The sequence below is a fragment of the Cryptomeria japonica genome, chromosome 7, assembly GCF_030272615.1.
Source record: "Cryptomeria japonica chromosome 7, Sugi_1.0, whole genome shotgun sequence".
Classification (NCBI taxonomy): Eukaryota; Viridiplantae; Streptophyta; class Pinopsida; order Cupressales; family Cupressaceae; genus Cryptomeria; species Cryptomeria japonica.
The window spans coordinates 102,908,806-102,930,552 of NC_081411.1; positions in this window are offsets into that span (position 1 = coordinate 102,908,806).

Here is a 21,747-nt window from a genome sequence, read left to right on the forward strand (position 1 = left end):
ATGTAGGTGGGATGTGGATGACTTGGGGCTTGTATTGTCAAAGTACTCTAAGATTTTAGAAAAGTTAATTATGGAGGATAGGCTTGTATAATTATTTTCTCTATGGAGCTCCTTTTAGAATTTCTACTTTTTGATCGTAAGGTGTTCTTGATTGTCTCAATGACCTTTTGCTTTATACTGTTTACTTTGTTCTAAATAAATTTCTACCTTTTTTATAAAAAAAAATAGTGTTGTCAAATATAAAAAAGCTTATATACTAGAAATCTTTAAAACAATAAAAATTGATTTGTTTAAATAAAATAAGTGCATTGGAGGTAAAATAGTATACATAAAAACAAAATATAGTGATGAAGAATGAGGCAATGTTTTGATGAATAAGCCTTCTCTATTAGATAATAATATTAAAGTACATATTCACAAAAAAAGGTCGGGGGATACAAGATCACCCCACGAGACTCAACCGGCAAGAAGCCGGAGCCCAAAAATAAAGTTATTCATAAAAAGAACTCCTGAAATAGTCAAAGCAGTGGTAGTTGAGGGGGGAGGATCTCAATCATCTTTCTTGCCCCATATGTGAGCGGGGCTAGATGAGGCAATGTTTTGTGGCACAACAAATACCCAAAAGAGTCTCCCCACGCAATGAGCTTTCAACATGAACTCAAAACGGTATTCTACATCACTAAACTATAAAGCTAATTGTTACGTGACTATTTCTCCAAGGGAAGATAAAGTAATGAAATAACCCTTTTAAAATTAAAAAGGGAGATAAAAATAAAGGATATTATAATCCTTTGCTTTGAATGAATATTAATAAATAATGTTTATGACAAACTCTCTGAAGAGAGAGGAATTATCATAGGATCAACTAATGAATTTAAGGACGTTTATTTTCATAACAAATCAACCACACAAAAAAGGGAACGGTTTAAAAGTTATTTTATTTGTTCCATAATTTGAGTTAATATATGTGAAGTTTAATATTGTCACATTTACCATAATGTCCCCATAAGCTTATGTTTGATTGAAGCAATTAGAATTTAAAAGTTGAAGGTCAAAAAGAGTTGTGTTCAAATAGTTAATTTATTGGTTTCTCATTGTAAAAACCCAAGCTTGAGTTTCAAAGTGAAATTTAAACATTGAAAATACATGGTGTACCAATGTGGACATGTTGGTCTTTGGAAGATGACAACTTTAGGGATATTAAGTTTAAGGCTTATCTATATTTGGCTAGTACTTTCTTAAACATGACACGTGTCTTAAAATATTGAGTTAGTAAGTTGGTCTTTCTAATGATTAATTTTGTATATCTATGTCAATTTTTATTACTTTATAAAATATATATATATAGTTAACAACATAAACTTGACATCTAATTTGTTCAATACAATTTATTTTGTGGGCCCATAACCCACATATCCCAAAATCATTTTCATAACTAGAAAATTAGACATCTAAATGAGTTAAAATATTCTAGGAGGAAACATGTGGACATGTTGGACTTTACAAGGGGAGGAATGAACTTGAAATTTATTTGTTTTCTTTTTATTTTAATGTTTAGAATCAGTATCATTGAATTATAATTCAAAATTCAAATACCATAGTTACTCAAGCAAAAGAAAGGATATAACTATTTTCTATGAAGCACTTTGTGGGTGATCATGATGCATTATTGTTTTCTTTTAAGATGCTAGTAACTTTTTAGTACTACCTTTATCTACTGTACTTTGTTATTGGACTTGATCAACCTAATAACCTTGTGCATGTGCTTTATTTTATACTAAAAGAGGATACTCATGTAGTCTGGAATGCATGACTATCATCTTGGAATATATGTTGAATAGATAATGTAAGTGATTACATAGTCTAGGATATGGATGGCATTCACTAGGTAAATGTTATGTCAACATAGAATGATACTTTTAAATTTAATTTTAAGTTACATGTTAAAATATATATATACCAAAGAAGATAGAGTGCATAGTAAGATAAATTGATGAAGTTAAAATATATATAAGATAAAGAATAACTATAAATTTGGGATATACTTATAAGAAATATGTGTATATAGAGTTCTCATCATAATTTTGATTGGGAAAATGATTCTCTTGAAATTATTTGTTAATATAAAATAAATAAATAAAGATAAATAGATCTATGAATTAAAATAAGAAAAAAGTGTAGATGAGCTAAAATAAAAGAGAAATATTAGGAAGTATAAGTACTCAATGTTGGTATCTTCAATTATTGACTATGCATTTGTTTGAGTTGATGTAGATATATTTCATGCTACCGAGGACAATAACTAAACTACAAGGGAAGAATTGTTATGTGACTATTTCTCCAAGAGAAGATAAAGTAATGAAATAACCCTTTTAAAATTAAAAAGGGAGATAAAAATAAAGGATATTATAATCCTTTGGTTTAAATGAATATTAATAAATAATGTTTATGACAAACTCTCTTAAGAGAGGGGAATAATTATAATTATTAAAGGACAACTAAAGGTGACCTTTTCGAAAGGGTGTGATGATTTGGAAACTACCCTTGAAAAGGTTATATAAGTCATTTATGTGAGACTTGGGAGGGGCATGGAGATCGCTCAAGGAAGAAGAAGAAGAAGAAGGTGGCTTGGTGGGCTATGGGCATGGGAGGAAATATAGGAATGTAGAGGGCCCAAAGGAATGAAGGTTAAGGTCATTAGTCGGCATGGGCATTGGAGAAGGGGCACACAACATGTGTCCAACTTGGGGTACGGTGTACACTCGGGAGTGTCCTGGCCAAGGCTATGTTTATTTCATGTCGTGAAGGTATGTGGGGTTCTATGTAAGAACTGTGTTTATTTCATGTCGAGAAGGCATGCAAGGTTTTGTTTAAGAACCTCTCCTCCTAGAGTGCTTACTTGTCGTAAAAGAGCCTAGACCTATGACTATTCCTTTGAATTATAGATAATATGGTTGGTTTTGTGTAAGAACCGGTTTCCTCCGTGGGGTGCCATAGCCATAAAGGACCCAAGGCCACTAGAATCTTCTTGGAGTGAGAATGACTATTCCAAGTACTCAAGATTAAGATAAGTACTGGAAAACCTTGATGCTATAAGATATTGAGAATGCTTTATCTATGATTTGCCAATATTATGGTTGAATTAAGTGGTTATGTTATTCTATTTATTGTGTTGTTAATTTACTTTATAATTATTATCAAATTATTACATGTTATAATTACATTAGTTATTTACATCTAATTTAATGATAATTACCTTTAATAAAGGAACTTAACATTAATATTTAATCTATTGATTTCGCTGCAAATAATTAATTAAGTCTTGGAAAAAAGTGTCATTACATCACTGTACTTGACCTCATATGTTTTTTCTTGATTGGATTACTGATATATAAAGCTTGATTAATCAGAATTATATTAATAATTAGTGGAATTGGCGTTACATACTTCATCTTACTAGAAAATGTAGAGGAAGTTTGAATGGAGGGAGAGTGGAAGTCTTGTTACAATTTTTTATACATTAGAGTGCGTTGAAGTCATTGATCATGGGCCCTCTCAAACTTTACATGTTTTAAAAACCAATTTCTAAAATCTTCACAGATCTCCCTCTTTACCCAAGTGGACTTCGCGGGCATGTCCTATACGTTTTGTCGCTCAGCCCTACGCGATTAATTTATCTATGCCACTTGCATACCTTCTATCGCAGAGCGCTGCCCAGTATTGTCGTTCATAGCGTCTGTCGCTATTTTGGACCAGTCATTCACTGTTATTGTTTTAAGAGGTATAAAAATTAAGGGATAGGATTATATGTTATATTAAAATGATTTTTGATGTGTAACTATCTCATATATATATAAAATATATGTAAAATATGTTCACAGATATCTTACAATAGAAGAAAATCATCTGTAAAATAAATGTTTATCTAAAATACTAAACATCAAGAATACAAATCTATTATTGCATGCAAAAAAGCTGTGTGACGAGGGTTCTATTTTATTTGATGTAATTAAACAACACCTACACAAAAGCTGAAACATTGCATATTTCATGCAATTACCCGTCATTTGCATGCCAAATTGTTTCAAAAATAGATTTTTGTTTAGGACATTTTGATGTCATTGTAGATGCATAACAAACATAATACCCAAACATAATTCTCAATTAGAGAAATCTTGTCGTGAAATTCAAGGTAGAGCTCATAGATAAGTTTATGTTTCAGCTATAACATGTCTCTGTCATGCCACACAATCTTGCATAAAGATATATTAATCTCTTTTATTTTTTTTCTATTGATATCACATCTAAAAGGCAGATACTTATTCATCTATTGTGTTTAATTTTTCTATTAATCTAATTAATTATATCAAAAAATAAAAAAATTGAATGAAACTTCTAATGTCAATATTAATTTTTTATTTTACATAATTATAAAAATATCATTTTACCTTTTTTATTAGTATAGACAATAAACAATAAACAATATTTATAAAATTCAATTTTCTCTTTTTTATAATACTTCTTTAAAATCATTTTATTCATTAAATTATCTATGAAATCATATTAAATTCTACCGAAATCATATTAAATTCTTTATAATACTTTGTTGATACATGTCATCAAGCTTTACAACTCCCATCCTGAAATTTAACATAGTCATATTAAATTGCCTGAGAACAGAATTTGGCAGTTTGTGGCCTGTTAATGAAGCCATGACTGTCATTACTAAACTCACCTTCCAATTTGGAGGATTAATTAAAAAAGAGCTTTTAATTGAAGTAAAAGAATCATTTTATTTATTTAAAAAAAAAAAATCATTTTATTTTTAAAAAAAATTATTTTATTATAAATATTTTAAATTTATTTTTTAATATTTTAAATAAATATTTATGCTAATTCATTCTATAATAATAATATAAAGATTCGAAAATTTATGTTTATAATGTATTTTATTTTATATTTATTTTTTATCATTATGATAAATATTATATTAATAAATAACTTAATATTTTATTTCTTTAGCACTATTAAGTTTTTTTTTTTGTCCACCACACATTAAATCTAATAATTTGTATATTGTTCTATTTTTTATTTTTTCTTAACTATAATAATTATTATATTAATGAATAATTTATTGTTTTATTTAGAAAATATATCAATTGTGTTTAAAATATCTAAAATTTTAGATATTATTTTAATTAATACTTATAAAACATTTCACATTACAAATAAATTTTTTTTTATATTAAAAATAGAGTAATCAAAAAGAGAAGAAACAGCCCGAAGAAGTCCCAAGAAGAAATCAGCTCCGGAGGCAAGCCTCACACGGAGAGAGTGTCACAACCAAAAAAACTGAGTATATAAGTTACATTACATACGGAACCAATATTTACAAAAGAGCAGAAACTTGAAAGAGATTAATAAAGTAAATCTTCAAACTGATCCACCCACGCAGTCCATCCAAGAGGCCCTTCCATCCAAGCTATGCTTTTATTGGCTTGGATTTGAGCAATCTTTTTTATCTGATCATCAGTTGCACTTTTGATTTTGGTTATCTCCTTGTGTAATTTTTTCACCGTTTTATTGAAGAGAGCCAAGTTGTTCATGTGCCTACAGTAATCGTACCCGTCTTTCATTTCAAACACGAACATTGTGGAGTGTCCCATTTTGAGGAATCTGAAAAGTTTTTCCTTCTCGATCATCATTGTGATACAAACCTGCGAGGAAATTTTAAGAAGGGTGAGTTTTGAGAACAACTCAGTAAGAGATCTATGCACACCTTGAAACCTTTCTTCATTTCTACATTTCCAAAGCTGCCATAAAATGTTAGAGGAGATAATGAACCATAACATATTAGAATCATTTTTAAGACCATGTATATAGCCCGTAGCTATTTCAAAAATATCAATGAATTTAGGGTATGTTATTCCACATAAGGCCCAAATCTTCTTTGCAAATTTACATTCAAAGAATATGTGTCTACATGATTTAGGTTTATTACAAAGATAACAGAGATCATTAGGCATCAAGTACCTGTTGATGGGGAGCCTATTAAGCATCATAAGCCATTTAAAACATCTAATCTTGGGATCAATAGAGGATTTCTAGATTCTATTAAAATTTTTATTCCAATCCTTCATCTCCAGATCAGTATACCACAAGTTATTCACATGCTTTATAATATCTTGGTTATTATTCAAAGAATTATATACATTTTTAGCTTTGATTTTATATAGTAGGGTGCCATCCGTCCATTTGCTATTGCTGTATCTGTGTGAGTCAATGAAACATCTGGAGGGGATATTTGAGCAAGCTCTAGATATCATGAAGTAAGTTTTTCTATGAGTGGCCGGAAGATTGTATTTATTTTTTAACTCTTCCCAACTGATCAAGCAGTCATTCTCAAATAAATCAATGAAGGTGGAGATTCCTAATTTATTCCAGAATTTAGCCGAGCAGCCTTGAGTCAGGGCAAGAGTCTTCCCTTGGCGATACAGATTCCACCATATGGACCTCTCACCATGAAGAAGGTTGTCCGAGTGAAAGGAATTATCAGAAATACAGTGTCTCGAGGACTCCCAAGCTTTCCATATGGTTTTAAAGACAGGAGATCCATGAACATATGTTGGTAATTTGCCAAATAATATATCAGCAAATGGTAGCTCTTTCCATGATTTAGCCTTTTTTGGGTAGCCCCTCAAAATATTGTTTCTGACAAGTACTTTCCAAGGTTCATCTCCTTCAACACAGTGAGAGACCCATTTGGTGGCAAGAGCTATACCTTGGAGCCTGATGTCTTTCAGGCCTAGCCCACCATATTTTTTATCAGTACTGCACCAATCCCAATTAACGGCATGATGCTTTTTGTTACCTTTACCGTTAGACCAAAGGAAGCTCCTTATGGTCTTCTGGATTTCCAATATTTGGTAGTTGTTAAACATCCAAGCTGAAGCGTAGTATATGTTGCATGAAGATAATATTTTTTGGCAAACTTGAAGTCTTCCAGCAAGAGACAAGGATCGGTTGTACCAGTTATTAATCTTTTTGGTGATCTTGGACTTAACCCAGATCCACATATCCTTAATGGAAGGATCAACAGCGAAAGGGATATCCAGGTATTTGACAATATTGTTGGGGCCCCCCCATTGGAATCCATAGTTCAAAAACCAACCCGGAGGTTGCTCGTTCCAGCCAAGACAAATGCATTTGCCTTGAGAGAGTCTAGCACTCGAAATCTTGCAGAAAAGGTCAAGCTTTTTGGTAAGATAACTAAAGTTAATATCTTCCGTTTTAACAAATAAGCTAGTATCATCAGCAAATTGGCAGATGTTCAACTCTTCATTGTTAGGTAAGGTGATGACTTTGACAGCCGGGGATATAGTATTGTCAGTAAGAATATAGGATAAAGCTTCAGAAGCAATGACAAAAAGAGCAGGGGCAAGAGGACATCCTTGTCTAATAGATCGGGTCAGAGGAAAGGGATCAGATAAGGATCCATTAATTTCAACTTGAGCCATAGCATCTTTAAGAAGGATCTTTATGTAGTTACAGAAGATGTTAGGGAATCCAAAGGCCTTGAGCATAATATCGATAAAATTCCATTCAATTCTATCATAAGCTTTCTCAAAGTCTAAGAGAAATATAGCAACGTTCTGATTGGAAGACTTAGCCCAATTCATTGCTTCCCAGCTGGTTATGAGGTTTTCCAAGATATATCTACCTTTAATAAATCCAGTTTGAGTGGATCCAACAAATTTAGGCAAGATGCTTTCCAATCTGTGAGCTAATACTTTGGCAAGAATTTTATATGAGACATTCAATAAGGTAATTGGTCTCCAATTTTTTATATTTGTTTTGTCTCCCTCTTTAGGGATAAGCTTGATAATACCTTTGTTGATAATACTGCCCAAAGACCCTTTATTAAAGGCTTCATTATAAAGGTCAAGGAGATCCGAGCTTATCCATCCAATATTAGCTTGATAAAACTCAGCCGGGATCCCGTCAGGACCAGGAGTTTTATCTTTCTTAAGAGAAGAGATAGCATTAATAATTTCCTGTTTAGTTATACTTTGCCCCAGAGTGTTCGAATCAGTCTGCGATAATTTTTTGGGGATAATGGAACTAATTGTGTTCCTGAGAGCAGAGGAATCTCTGTTATCCTCGGAAGTAAACAGAGTACAGTAATAGTTAGCAAAAGCTTTCTTAATGTCATTAGGATCAACTAACTCCTTATTATCAACATAAATGCTAGTAATATTTTCATTAATATGTTTTTGCTTAAGATAGTTAAAAAAGAATTTGGAGCCTTTATCACCGTTTTGTATCCAATGTGTCCTGCATCTAAGCTTGGCACCATTAACAAGTTTTTGTTGATGCAAGCGAAGGTTCCCCCTAGCGGCCGAAACAATAGTGACTAAGTTATGATTGGAAGGGTCATTCTGCAGAAGAGTTTTAGCAGTTTTAAGCTTATCAGCGAGATTTCTGTCAGCCAATCTATAATTCTTGGCCTCTTTTTGTCCAATTGTTTGAAGCAGGGTTTTCCAAGCAAGCATATTTTTTTGCCATCTATCACAGCATGAAAGGGACGGGTATCCATTCTTATTGACCGAACTAATGAGTTGGATAGCAATCAAGATGTCATCATCTTCCAGCAAGGAAGTATTGAGGATGTATCTAGAGTTACCATTCTGAGGGGCTTGAGGAATACATGTGAGTTTGATACAGGCAGATATGGGATGATGATCTGAGAGGGCCATAGGATGAAGCAAAATAGCATTGCCAAATTTATCAGGGATAAAGGAAAAGCTATTCGAATGAGCGTAGAATCTATCAAGTCTAGCATATATACGGGAAGAGCCTTGCTGAAAGTTACACCAAGTGTATCTAAGATTAGGAGAAATATTGACATTGTTTTTAATAGGATCAAAAAGTTTTTTATATTGGATCATATTATTCCAATGGTCAATCTCAGCCGGCTTCCAGCTAAAGGGTCTGCCACCCGATTTATCAATTTGAGATTCAATCATGTTGAAGTCTCCTCCCAAAATCCATGGGATGTCTGGAAGGGAGGTTAACCAAAGCCAAAGGTCAGCCCTCTCCATAGGGTCATTAGGGGCATAGACAGAGCATATTCCAAAGGAAACATTATTGAAACAGAAAGATGCCCACACAGAACTATTGCATGGAGATCGACCTTTATCCATAATGTACTTGGTCCATTTCGGATTGATAAGCAGCGCAGTACCACCCCTACCTTTTGAGTGAGCAGTACATATTTTTATGGAGTCTTTCCAGATAATGTCAAGACTACAATCTAACATAAAATCAACAGCTTTGAGTTCTTGTAACATAATGAAATCTTTGTTCTTAATAGTGTCTAAAAAACGCTTAGCAATATATTTCCTATCCGGGGATTCAAGACCCCTTACGTTCCATGAGATAAAATTCATTCTAGATTGTTGTCAGTGGGAACGCAAATAAGTTCCATGGACCCTTCTGTCCTGTTAGAAATGCTTTGAGAGGATAATTCTTCAGTCCTGCACCCGCCAGGACTTTTGTTTTTTGACCCTGGAGGTCTACCTCGTCTCTTAGATCTGGGGAAATCTTTCTGCCATTCTAAGTCATCCACTTCCACTTCAGAAATCTTAGAGTAGACATTCCCACTTTCAGGTCTAAGCGACAGAGTAGAGATATTTTGGTCTTTTGTAGGCTCGGTAGGAATAGTTGTCTTGTTACTTTTATTTGCTGGAACTATTTCCAAATAATATCCTTCATCAATTTCTTTGAAGGTCTTAGTTTTAGTGGAGGTAGGATTAATATTAACTGGCGTGGGAGGAACATAGGTCATAGGAGTCACAGGTGGAATGTTAGCTTTGTTAGTTTTATTACCTTGAACTTCCGGGTTTTCAATTTTCCTTCTTCTTTTTTTGTCTGATTTCCTTTGGACTTCTTGAAACCCATCTGTCATATTAACATCTATAGTGGGTTCGGCCATTTTGGTAGAGGCTTGATCATTCATGAGCGTAACAGGTGTGGGAGATAGCATTGGAGATACCACAGCGGTATTAGCAGGAGGGACAGGGTTTTTCATAGTTGCTAAATCAACAGGTTTAGGATTAGGATTAGCCCCATTTTTTTTATTGATAATGGGGCATTCTCGACGAAGATGTCCTTCCTTTTTACACAAAAAACAAGCATTCAGACCCCCAAGGATTTCCAGCGGACATGAGATAACCTCTCCAAGAATGTTGATCTCGAGGGCCGAAGGGATTTCTATACCAGGTTTAATCGAAACTAAAGCCCTAGCGTCCATGTGAGGAACCAATTACAAATAAATTATTTACTCATTTTTCATTATATAATTGCTTCAATTTTTTATTTTATTTAGTATAGGTAAATATAAATGATCATGAAGTAATATTAGACTTATTAAAATTTCCCCCATGTATACATGTGTGTGTATATATATATATATATATATATATATATATATATATATAGTTTTTGTTTTTTGTTTTGAGCTTTTATATGAATTAGTGAGAGATCAAATTTAAAAATTTTATATCAAAAGTTTAAAACAATAATTATTTTATAGAATTAACATCATAATGTACCAACCATTTACGCAATAATATTATTATATGATATTTAAAAAATTAATAGAGTTTACAATAAAAAATATAAAAAATCTCCAAAATCAATTTGAATTTTTTTTAATGATAGTATAAGATTCTTTTCAAATTTATAAAAGAAAATAACTTCATTTTTAAATATCATTTTTTAATCTATAAATTTTAATTTGTGGGCAATGTTGACTTATGAAATAAATATTAGTGTGGAAAAGAATTAAAATACTAATTGGTTTACAATCGTGCATGACCTTTGTCTATTCTTTCATAAGCTTTGTTAAAGAACAATGCTTAACATAGGATTAGTTGCTTAATAGGTGTTAGTTAGTTGTTGGGTATTTAGACATGGCAATGTAATAATTTAGTTGATTTTGTTGAATGAAAAATTATTTTCAGTTTTGAGACTTTGTTTCATTTTTCAAACATTTATTATCAATGCAAGTTTTGAAAGAGACCTCTCTGATTTTCACTCCACTCACACCTTGCTTGTCTAGTTGTTTAACGAAATGAATTGATCCCATTCTTCTTCATAATACCATTATATTTTTTTTGTGCCCATCCATTTCTTGTAAAGTCAAGTTGATGCAAGGATTTCATGGGGTCATAACTTTTGACTCGGTTGTCCGATTGGGCTGAAATTTTACGTGGACGTAGATCTAAAGCCTCAAAATTGGCTTTTACTTTCTTTTTCATTTTTTTAGAAACTTGGTTTTTTAGTTAATTTTGAGCTCGTAATCTTTTCGAGATTAGAAAGTTGGTTTTTGGTGTCGTAGGATTTTTTTTTAGATTTCTAGAAGATTTCATGATTTTTGGGATAGATTTGAAAATTTCGTTAAATGGCAATTTTTGGATTTTGTAAAAATCTGCCCAAAAAAGAAATTTTTGATGATTGTTTAAAATAGGGACTTTTTCATTATAATGGCAGAATGATTGGAGTTGAGAAGAATAATGAAGAACATTTGATCTAGACTTGTGTTTATTTCTGATTATTCTTTATTATATTGGTTATGTTTTAATGACTACATCACAAGTTGTGTAAACAAAAGACTGGTGATGATTAATGTTAAAATCTTGTCTTATGCTCCCACTTATTTTCCTACCTTACTTTTAAAACAAACAATAATTATTTTTAAACATACATTAATCAAATTAAAATTGTGTAAAATTTATTATTAATTTTATTTATAAATGTGCAAGTTCTAATAATAAGAAAAATGGAAAAAAAAATCTAAAACCTCTCAACTAATCAATTAATATACTAATAATTATTATTTTTAAATATTTATAATTAAAAATATATATCTATTAAAAAAATATAATTCATAATTAAATAATATACATCTAATAATAAAATTATTTTAGTTACATAATAGTGTCCGCCCAATATAAAAATACTTATACACTGAAATCATTAAAACAATAAAATTTGAACTGATAACATAAAATAAGTGCATTGGAGATAAAAAAAAAATATAGCGATGAAGAATCAAGCGACTTTTGTCACGCAACAAAGGTTGGACACAGTCTCCCCACGCGACGAGCTTTTGACAGGAACTGAAAATGATATTCTGCATCACTTAATTACAAAACTAATGAAAATCACTCTACTTTGACCGCATACTTTTTTCTTGAGTGGATTACAGATATCAAATTCTGAGTAATCAGAATTATATTAATAATTAATGGAATTGATGTTAGATCCTACTTCGTCTAGCTAGAAAATCTTCACGGATCTTCGGCTGTCCCCAAGTGAACCCTTCGTTATGTCTTATACTTTGTGTCGATTAGCCCTACGCGATTAATTTATATATGCCACTTGCATGATGGTGACGCAGTGGTCGATAACTTTTGTCGCGGAGCGGTGTCTACTCTTGTCGTTGATGGCGTCACTCTAGAGTTGGGTCCAATAATTTACTATTGCATTGATGGACCACCCACCCAAAGAATGCATTTCGCTACTCCTACGACCATTTAGCGCATACGTAGCTGTCCATACATAATGTAATATAAATCCCAGAAATCGGTGTCGAGATATTTGGAGCGAATCTCTCAAAGAGGATATACTCCCAACCTAAATGTAGCACTTTTTTAATAGTCATTAAGGGAGAGGATCAAGTAATTGTGCACCTTAATTTTGCGCTTCTCAAAATCTTAGGGGGAAATTTCAAATCACTCCGAATTTTTTTCAGAAGCTTACTTGGCAAGTCCCAAACAAATACTTTTGAGACCAATAGTTGTGGAAAAGGGCCCCAATACTTGCGCAGCTGATGTGACATCACACATTTGGTTACTTTTCACAACAAATGGTATATTTCATTCAATTATTGGTACTTATCATAGAACTATTGGTGTAATGTTGTACAAAAGTTGGACATTAAATAAGCAAGTATGGGGCTATTAAATCAACAATTTCTATCACAAGAATTGGAATGTGCTCAATTACTAGGTCATTTCCCCTATTATAGGGACTACTACTTAACTTCTTACGTCCCAATTCTACTCTGCCTAAAATTGTTGGTGGCTAATGCAATCCCCCTCACCAATACTTTGATCTCTCCTGGCCTATCTTCCTTAGAATTCTGAAGTATAGAACTAGAATTGTTCTTGTCATGTACCACGGTGAGTCCAAACATTAATCATATCTATATGCATTTTAATTAAAATGGCTAAAGGGGAGGGAATTTAATTAAATGGTTTAGATAGAAGAAGGGAAATATTAATCAAATCTTTAATTTGATTAATAGGCTAATTAGAAGAATAGAGATATTAATTAAATCTTAACTTAATTAATTGGAAGAATTAGGGATAATTAAATGAATAAAATTCACTTAATTTGTTGTGCAACTTTTAGGTGTCTAGAGTTTCAATTTTATATTTTGAAAGAAAATTTTCAAAAAACACATTGTAATACCATTAATGTATTAATTCCAACTATTAAGCTACACCGTTTCACTAACATTTCTAAATTGCTATAAAGTTTTTTAAAAAAACCACACAATTAGTTAATTTCAAGCTTACTTTCCTAATAATGTTAAATACAATTTATACAAATCTTTTTGTATGATTTCAAAAAATCTAAAACTTATTTGTTTCAAATATAGAACTACAATAGTTCCATTTTCATATTTTCAAAGAAAATTTGAAAAAGGAAATTGTAATATCATTAATGTATTAAATCTAACTATTCAGTTGGAACACTTCAGATTTAAAATATCCAATGAAAATTTCAAACTAGCTTTCCTAAAAATATTAAAACCACTTTATACATTTTTTTTAATTTTCATTTCTAGCAATAAAATAATTATTCGTTTTCAAATATAAAATTGCAATGGTCCCAGTTTTATATTTCCACATTAATTAAAAAAATAAAATTGTAATATTCATTAGCCTCTTCCACTAAACAATTCCATGTCTTGTGTGCAATACAAATTTACATAATTCTATTAAAAAACAAAACCTCCACTGATCTCTTTTAATGTATACCTTCCCCATATTCTTTATTTTTCTCCTATTTCCAATTTAACTCCACTTCTGTTTACCTTTTCTTTATTCACCAGGCATAAAGAAAAAAAAACATGTGTTGCTAGTTTACATATTATAATAAAATTATTCTAGTTACATTAATAGTGTCTGTCCAATATACTAGAAATCTTTAAAACAATAAAAATTGATCTGATAAGATAAAATAAGTGCATTGGAGATAAATGGTATACATAAAAGACAAAATATAGTGATGAAGAATCAGCCAAAGTTTTGTCGCGCAACAAAGATCCAAGAGAGTCTCCCCACGCGACGAGCTTTCCACAGGAACTGAAAACGGTGTTCTGCATCATATAATTGCAAAGCTAATGAAAATCATTGTACTTTGACAACATATTTTTTCTTTGATATCAAATTCTGAGTAATCAGAATTATATTAATAATTAAAGGAATTGACGTTACATCTTACTTCATCTTACTAGAAAATCTAGAGAAAATCTTCACGGATCTCCCACTGTCCCCAAGTGGGCCTTTAATGGGTCATGTCTTATACTTTGTGTCGATCAGCCCTACACGATTAATTTATCTATGCCAGTTAATAACTTTGACCGCATATTTTTTTCTTGAGTGGATTACAGATATCAAATTCTGAGTAATCAGAATTATATTAATAATTAAAGGAATTGACATTACATCTTACTAGAAAATCTAGAGAAAATCTTCACGGATCTCCCGCTGTCCCCTAGTGGACCCTCGGTCGTGTCTTACACTTTGTGTCAATCAGCCCTATGCACTAGTCAATAACTTTTGTCGTGGAGCGGCGTCCACTCTTGTCGTTCACGGTGTCACTCTCTCGTTCGGTCCAATAATTCACTATTTGAATTGATGGACCACATACCAGAAGAAGCAATTCGCGACTTCTACCACCATTTAGCACATGCGTAGCTGTCCATACATAATATATTGAAAATATGTGGCTACCTTGTTTAGTTATAAATCTTCAAATTTGATCAAAGATTACTTTGCAATAATCATAAATATTTTTGTCTCTTCTTATAAGAGTAATCGTTTTGTCTAGTTTGAGTGAATAACCATTAGACTCCTTAGATAAACAACCAACATTGACCACTCAATCATACAATAAGATTGTAGTATGATCCTTGGGACCTTGGAAGTTAGCTGATTCAAGGATTAATTATCTTTTTAGAAGAGGTGAGGTTAATTTCACCATGTTTATGTTGCATATGTTAATTTGGCCATGAACAATAGGATCTTACTCTTGATCACTTACAATCAAGAGGTGACTTAACTCAATCTAACTAAGAAGTGATCTTGACCAAATAGAGGCTTGACATCTAATTACCATCAGTGATGAGTTGATGAGGTGTTAATAAGTGTACCTTGAGTCAAGATGTACACCTATCACGATTAAATATTTAGGTGAGAACAAATAGATATCCCAAGTAAGTTTATTATATAGGTACATTATCACATGTAGGATAGAACATGTAATCAAGGTGAATAGGATACTATAGGCCAACGAGATCTCTTAAATTCTCTAGAATATCAATAATTGTTCTTTAAACATAATTCTTGATCTTTTAAAATGAGTGAATGAGAAAAATGTTGCCACCGATAACTAAATTTTGAAAAGTATTTGTCTTACCTCTCATAACAATTGGTTTCATAAGACTCTAGAAATTTTATGAAAAGTAGGACAGTCTTACATATTTTTGAATATATGGAGGCCAAGGTGGTCTCATCTTTCCTATGCAATGCCTCTACGGGTCATATGGTATCCTAAGGGTTCATATAACACCATATGACCCCTTATAACACAATAAGACCCATAACGACACGATATGGTTTCCTAAGCAGTCGTATGGTGTCACGACACACCATATGACCCCATAGGACACAATATGACCCCTAACAATACCTAAGTGGTCATATGGTGTCCTAATAGGTTATATGATGTCCTAGGAACATTTAGGACACAATATGACCCCTTAGCACACCATACAACCCCTAACGACACCATATGGTGTCCTAAGGGGTCGTAGGACACCATATGAACTGTTAGGACAGAATATGACCCCTAACAACACCTATCGGTTCATATTGTGTCCTAAGGGGTCATAGGACACCATATGACCCCTAATTACACTGTATAGTATCCTAAGGAGTCATATTATGTCCTAAAGGGTCATAGGACACCATATGACCCCTAACCACACAAAATGATGCCTAACGATACCTAAGGTGTCATATGGTGATCTAAGGGGTCATATGACACTATATCACCCCTTAGCACACCATACGACCCCTAATGACACCATATGGTGTCCTAAGGGGTCATAGAACACCATATGACCCCTAGGACACCATACAACGCATAATGACACCATATGGTGTCCTAAGGGGTCATAGGACACCATATGACCCCTTAGTAGACCATACGACCTATAACAACATAATATGGTGTCCTAAGGGGTCATAAAACACCATATGACCCCTTATGCCATAATATGACCCCTAACAATGTCATATAGTGTCTAAGGGGTCATAGGAGACCATACGACCCCTTAGGACACAATATGACCTCTTAGGACACAAAATAAACCCTAACGACACTTAAGGGGTCATATAGTTTCCTAAGGGGTCATAGGACACCATAAGGCTCCTTAGCATACCATATGATCCCTAACAACACCATATGGTGTCCTAAGGGGTCATAAAACACCATATGACACATAACAACACCAAATAGTGTCCTAAGGGGTGATATGGTGTCCTAAGGGGTCATAGGACACCATATGACCCATAACAACACCATGTGGTGTCCTAAGGGGTCATAGAACACCATATGACCCCTTAGGACACCATACGACTCATAACAACACCATATGATATACTAAGGGATCATAAGACATCATATGACCCTTTAGAACACAATATGACCCCTAACGACATCATATAGTGTCCTAAATGACCCCTTATGACACAATATGACCCCTAACGATGTCATATAGTGTCCTAAGGGGTCATATGGTGTCCTAAAGGGTCACGGGACACCATATGACCTCTTAGGACATAGTATGACCCCTAACAAAACCTAATGGATCATATGGTGTCTAAGGAATCATATGATGTCTTGATACCCCTTAGGACACAATATGACCCCTTAGCACACCATACAACCCCTAACAACACCATATGGTGTCCTAAGGGGTCATAGGAGACCATATGACCCGTCACAATACCTAAGGGGTCATATGGTGTCCTAAGGGGTCATAGGACACCATATGACCCCTTAGCACACCATACGACCCCTAATGACACCATATGGTGTCCTAAAGGCTCACAGAACACCATATGACCCCTTAGGACACCATATGATGGTGATGCATTGCTCAATAACTTTTGTCACAGAGCGGTGTCTACTCTTGTCATTGACTCTAGAGTTGGGTCCAATAATTTACTATTGCATTGATGGACCACCCACCCAAAGAATGCAATTCACTACTCCTATGACCATTTAGTGCATACATAGATGTCCATACATAATTTAATATAAATCCTAGAAATCGGTATTTAGAAATTTGGAGTGAATCTCTCAAAGCGGATATACTCCCGACCTAAATGTAGCTGATTCAAGGATTAATTATCTTTTAAGAAGAGGTAAGGTTAATTTCACCATGTTTATGTTGCATATGTTAATTTGGCCATGAACAATAGGATCTAACTCTTGATCACTCACAATCAAGAGGTGACTTAACTCAATCTAACTAAGAAGTGATCTTGACCAAATAGAGGCTTGACATCTAATTACCATCAGTGATGAGTTGATGAGGTGTTGATAGGTGTACCTTAAGTTAAGATCCACACCTATCATGATTAAATATTTAGGTGAGAACAAATAAATATCCCAAGTAAGTTTATTATATAGGTACATTATCACATGTAGGATAGAAAATTGAATCAAGGTGAATATGATACTATAGGTCAACAAGATCTCTTAAATTCTCTAGAATATTAGTAATTGTTCTTTAAACATAATTCTTGATGTTTTAAAATGAGTGAATGAGAAAAATGTTGCCACCAATAACTAAATTTTAAAAATCCTCAAGTATTTGTCTTACCTCTCATAACAATTGGTTTCATAAGGCTCTAGAAATTTTGTGAAAAGTAGGGCACTCTTACATACTTTTGAATATATGGAGGACAAAGTGGTCTCATGTTTTCTATGCAATGCCTCTAAGGTGATGATGTAAGAAGTAAATTACAATTAAGATGAATGGACAATGTAGATTCTTTTTCCTTAACATTTTAAGAACCAAAATGCCCAAAGATGCAATTTTTTTAGCTAGTTTAACCCTAGATTTTTACTTAGTCCTTCATTGCATGTTCCATATTAAAAAAAACATAAATTAATTTATTGCAAATAAAGTTTACTTATGGAAATGTATAAAACTATAATAAAATATTATGTTAAATTCTATATAATCTTCCAACTAATTTGTCCAAACACATAAATGATACTAGTGAGATAGTCATCAATTAAAAACTATGATTTCCTTGAATCCACATGTAGTTTTTTGTATGTAGGTTGAAATCCCCTAAAACTCTTATATTTTTCCATTACTATTTGTCATGTAACAGATTTCTTACATATTTTATTAAAACATCACAACAAACCTTATTGATGACTTATGGCATCCCAATTTTCATATTTTTGTCATAAGGAAAAAAAAAGACTTACTTGCTAAGACCACACTTGTAATGCTACATTTTTTTTTAATATAAACACATACTTTGACCAAGACTGCAAAACATCAAATAGGAGCATAAAGGTCAATTTACTTAGATAAATCTATCGTTATCCTTTCTCTTTCAAAACTCAACAATAGAATCACCTAGGGGAAGGGTACCAATAGTGGACACCTTTTGTCAACGCAACCCTTGATAGTAGATTGTAAAGGAGCCCAACAAATGTAACAATAGTGCACTAGTAGTGAATATCACATGTACCAATAGTGGATAATTTTTGAAATTTTTTGCCCTTTATTAGCTCATTTGTGCACCACTACCGGCCCATTTGTGCACCACTACTAGACATTTGTGCAAAACTACTGGGGCATTTGTCCATTACTACTAGACTACTTCTGGAAATTATGAGTTATCTACTATTGGTGCAAAGGAGTTCATGTATGGGTAGACACTTTGAAATGACCACTTTTTGACCTTTCGATACATAATGATTTCCATAGTGTGCATTGTCACTACCCAAAAGTCGGATCCTTAGTTATAAGCAGTCAAGTCATATATGGAGACAACAACAAAATAAATTGAAATTCGACGTACAGTTTGAGAGTTCTATGTGCACGAAGTTAGCTATATCCACTACTGGTACCCTTCCCCTAAATAATACATTTAAATATCTTTCGAATATGTATAATGGATTCTAGTAATAGTTACATTTATGAAAGAGAATTGGTGAATAATAATTGTGGCATTATGTAATATATTGAGTTTAGTAATGTACCTAATTTATATAATATAAATAGCAATATTTTAGTTGGTCAATGGTATTTGACTAACTTCATTATTAACTTTATGAAATTTATATAACCTTCTCAACTCACAAAAATAAATAAGAATAAAGTCAACAAATAAATTATATAGAACAAGATCTCATGAGGTACATTTAACGATCCCATAAGGGATTTAAAGATTTGATTATAAAAATGAGCAAAGTCAAATGAATATGAAGAAACAAACCTAGATTATCTTACAAAAGGTGTCGATAAGGGTTAATATTTAAAATTTGAATTTGAATGGATTTGTACCAAGTTTGTAAACACATTTTTAACCTACTGACCATTGAACAGACCTTGGGAGGGAAAATAATAACAATAGTTGAATAACAACTATTTCATATTAGAGATTCAGATAAAAATATTAAATGGCTAGAATTGAAATTATATTTGATTTCAGGTGTAGCTAAATAATGTAAAATCAAATTGCTAAGGATATACATTTATAGGTATAAGTAATTGTTGGGAAAACAAGATCAACTTTATATGAGATTGTGTCATTGATTCATGTGTACATATATCAATACATTTTTAAAAAATTAACAGAAATAAGAAAACACTATGAATATGAATCTTTGAGTACTATAGAAGCAATGCAATACTCTTATATAGGGGCATAATAAGGCAAGGTTTCTAATGCACTCTATAATAAGATGTGATGGCTAGTTCAAAACTGATTCCTAGAAATTGACTAACATAAATCTTTTATAAATCATGAGAGTTGTGAGTAGTCATATTTGGAAATCCTCTATGAAAAATTAAGTATTATGAAGAATCATCAATATTTATATTTAGTATATGAGAATCTTCTTTTCCTAACCACTCATGTAGAAGCATCTTGCTAGCACATGCCAAAATGGGAGCATCAAAATAGGGCATGGACATCCATCAAATGGTAGTGTGAGGATTCGGTGAGTAATCGATGACAAATATTTAGTATATGAGAATCCTATACTACTAACTATTATATACTATGACTATAAGTATTCTTTTCCTACCCATTGATGTAGAAGCATATTGTCAGCACATGCCAAAATGGAAGCATCAAAATAGGGTATGGATATCCATAAAATTATAGTGTGAGGAAGTGGTGACTAATTGATGATAGATTTTTAGTATATGAGAATCCTATACTACTTACTATGAGTATAAGTATTCCTTTCCTAATCACCAATGTAAAAGCATCTTGCCAGCACGTGCCAAAATGGGAACATCAAATAGGGTATGGACATCCATCAAATGGTAGTGTGAGGACTCAGTGAGTATTCGATGACCTATCCTCTAATAGGTGGAAAACAAGGAGTTAGTAATCGATGCAAAATAAGTATAAATATTGTTGTAGTGTCGTAAAATTACGACCCTAAATATTTTTTACCACATTAGGGTCCTCACATACACGAGATCGAATCCCCTAGCCCGATTGGAGACTACAGAATGCTCAATCATGAAAACTGCATCTCTCCATTTCCCTCTGCATTTCCTACCTGCATTTTATCTTGCAAAAAAGGGCAAGACAGGGACGTGGCGCCCCTGTCGCTGCCCCATTTTTGGGGAAGGACCTCCCAAACCCTACATTGGTGGTTGCACTATGAGCAAGAAATCTTCCTCGATGTCATCCTGTGATGAAAATCAGTTTCATTAACCCTAATTGACAAGTATAAAATTTGCGTTGACCCTCTCATTTGCATAAGTTCAATAAGGTTTGAACACATGATATCACGCATTCAAGTAATCAAGCATTCAAGAGCATTCAAGCATTCAAGCATCCCTTTCAATCATTGAGCATATCAAGTCTCCCTTGAAGGCTAGGTGTTGCATTCAAGTCAAGGATTCAACTATTGAAGAGGAGATCCATTACAACATTCAACTTCATACAAGAAATCCTATCAACATCTCTATCACAACCTCCCTTGAGGTGATTTACATTTCATTCTTTCATTTACATTTACTTGCAAGTACTTTCTTTCATCATTTGGTTAATTCCAAAACTAGGGTTTGACCTGAAGGCAAACCCCCAATCCCAACACCTTTTCCTCTATTTT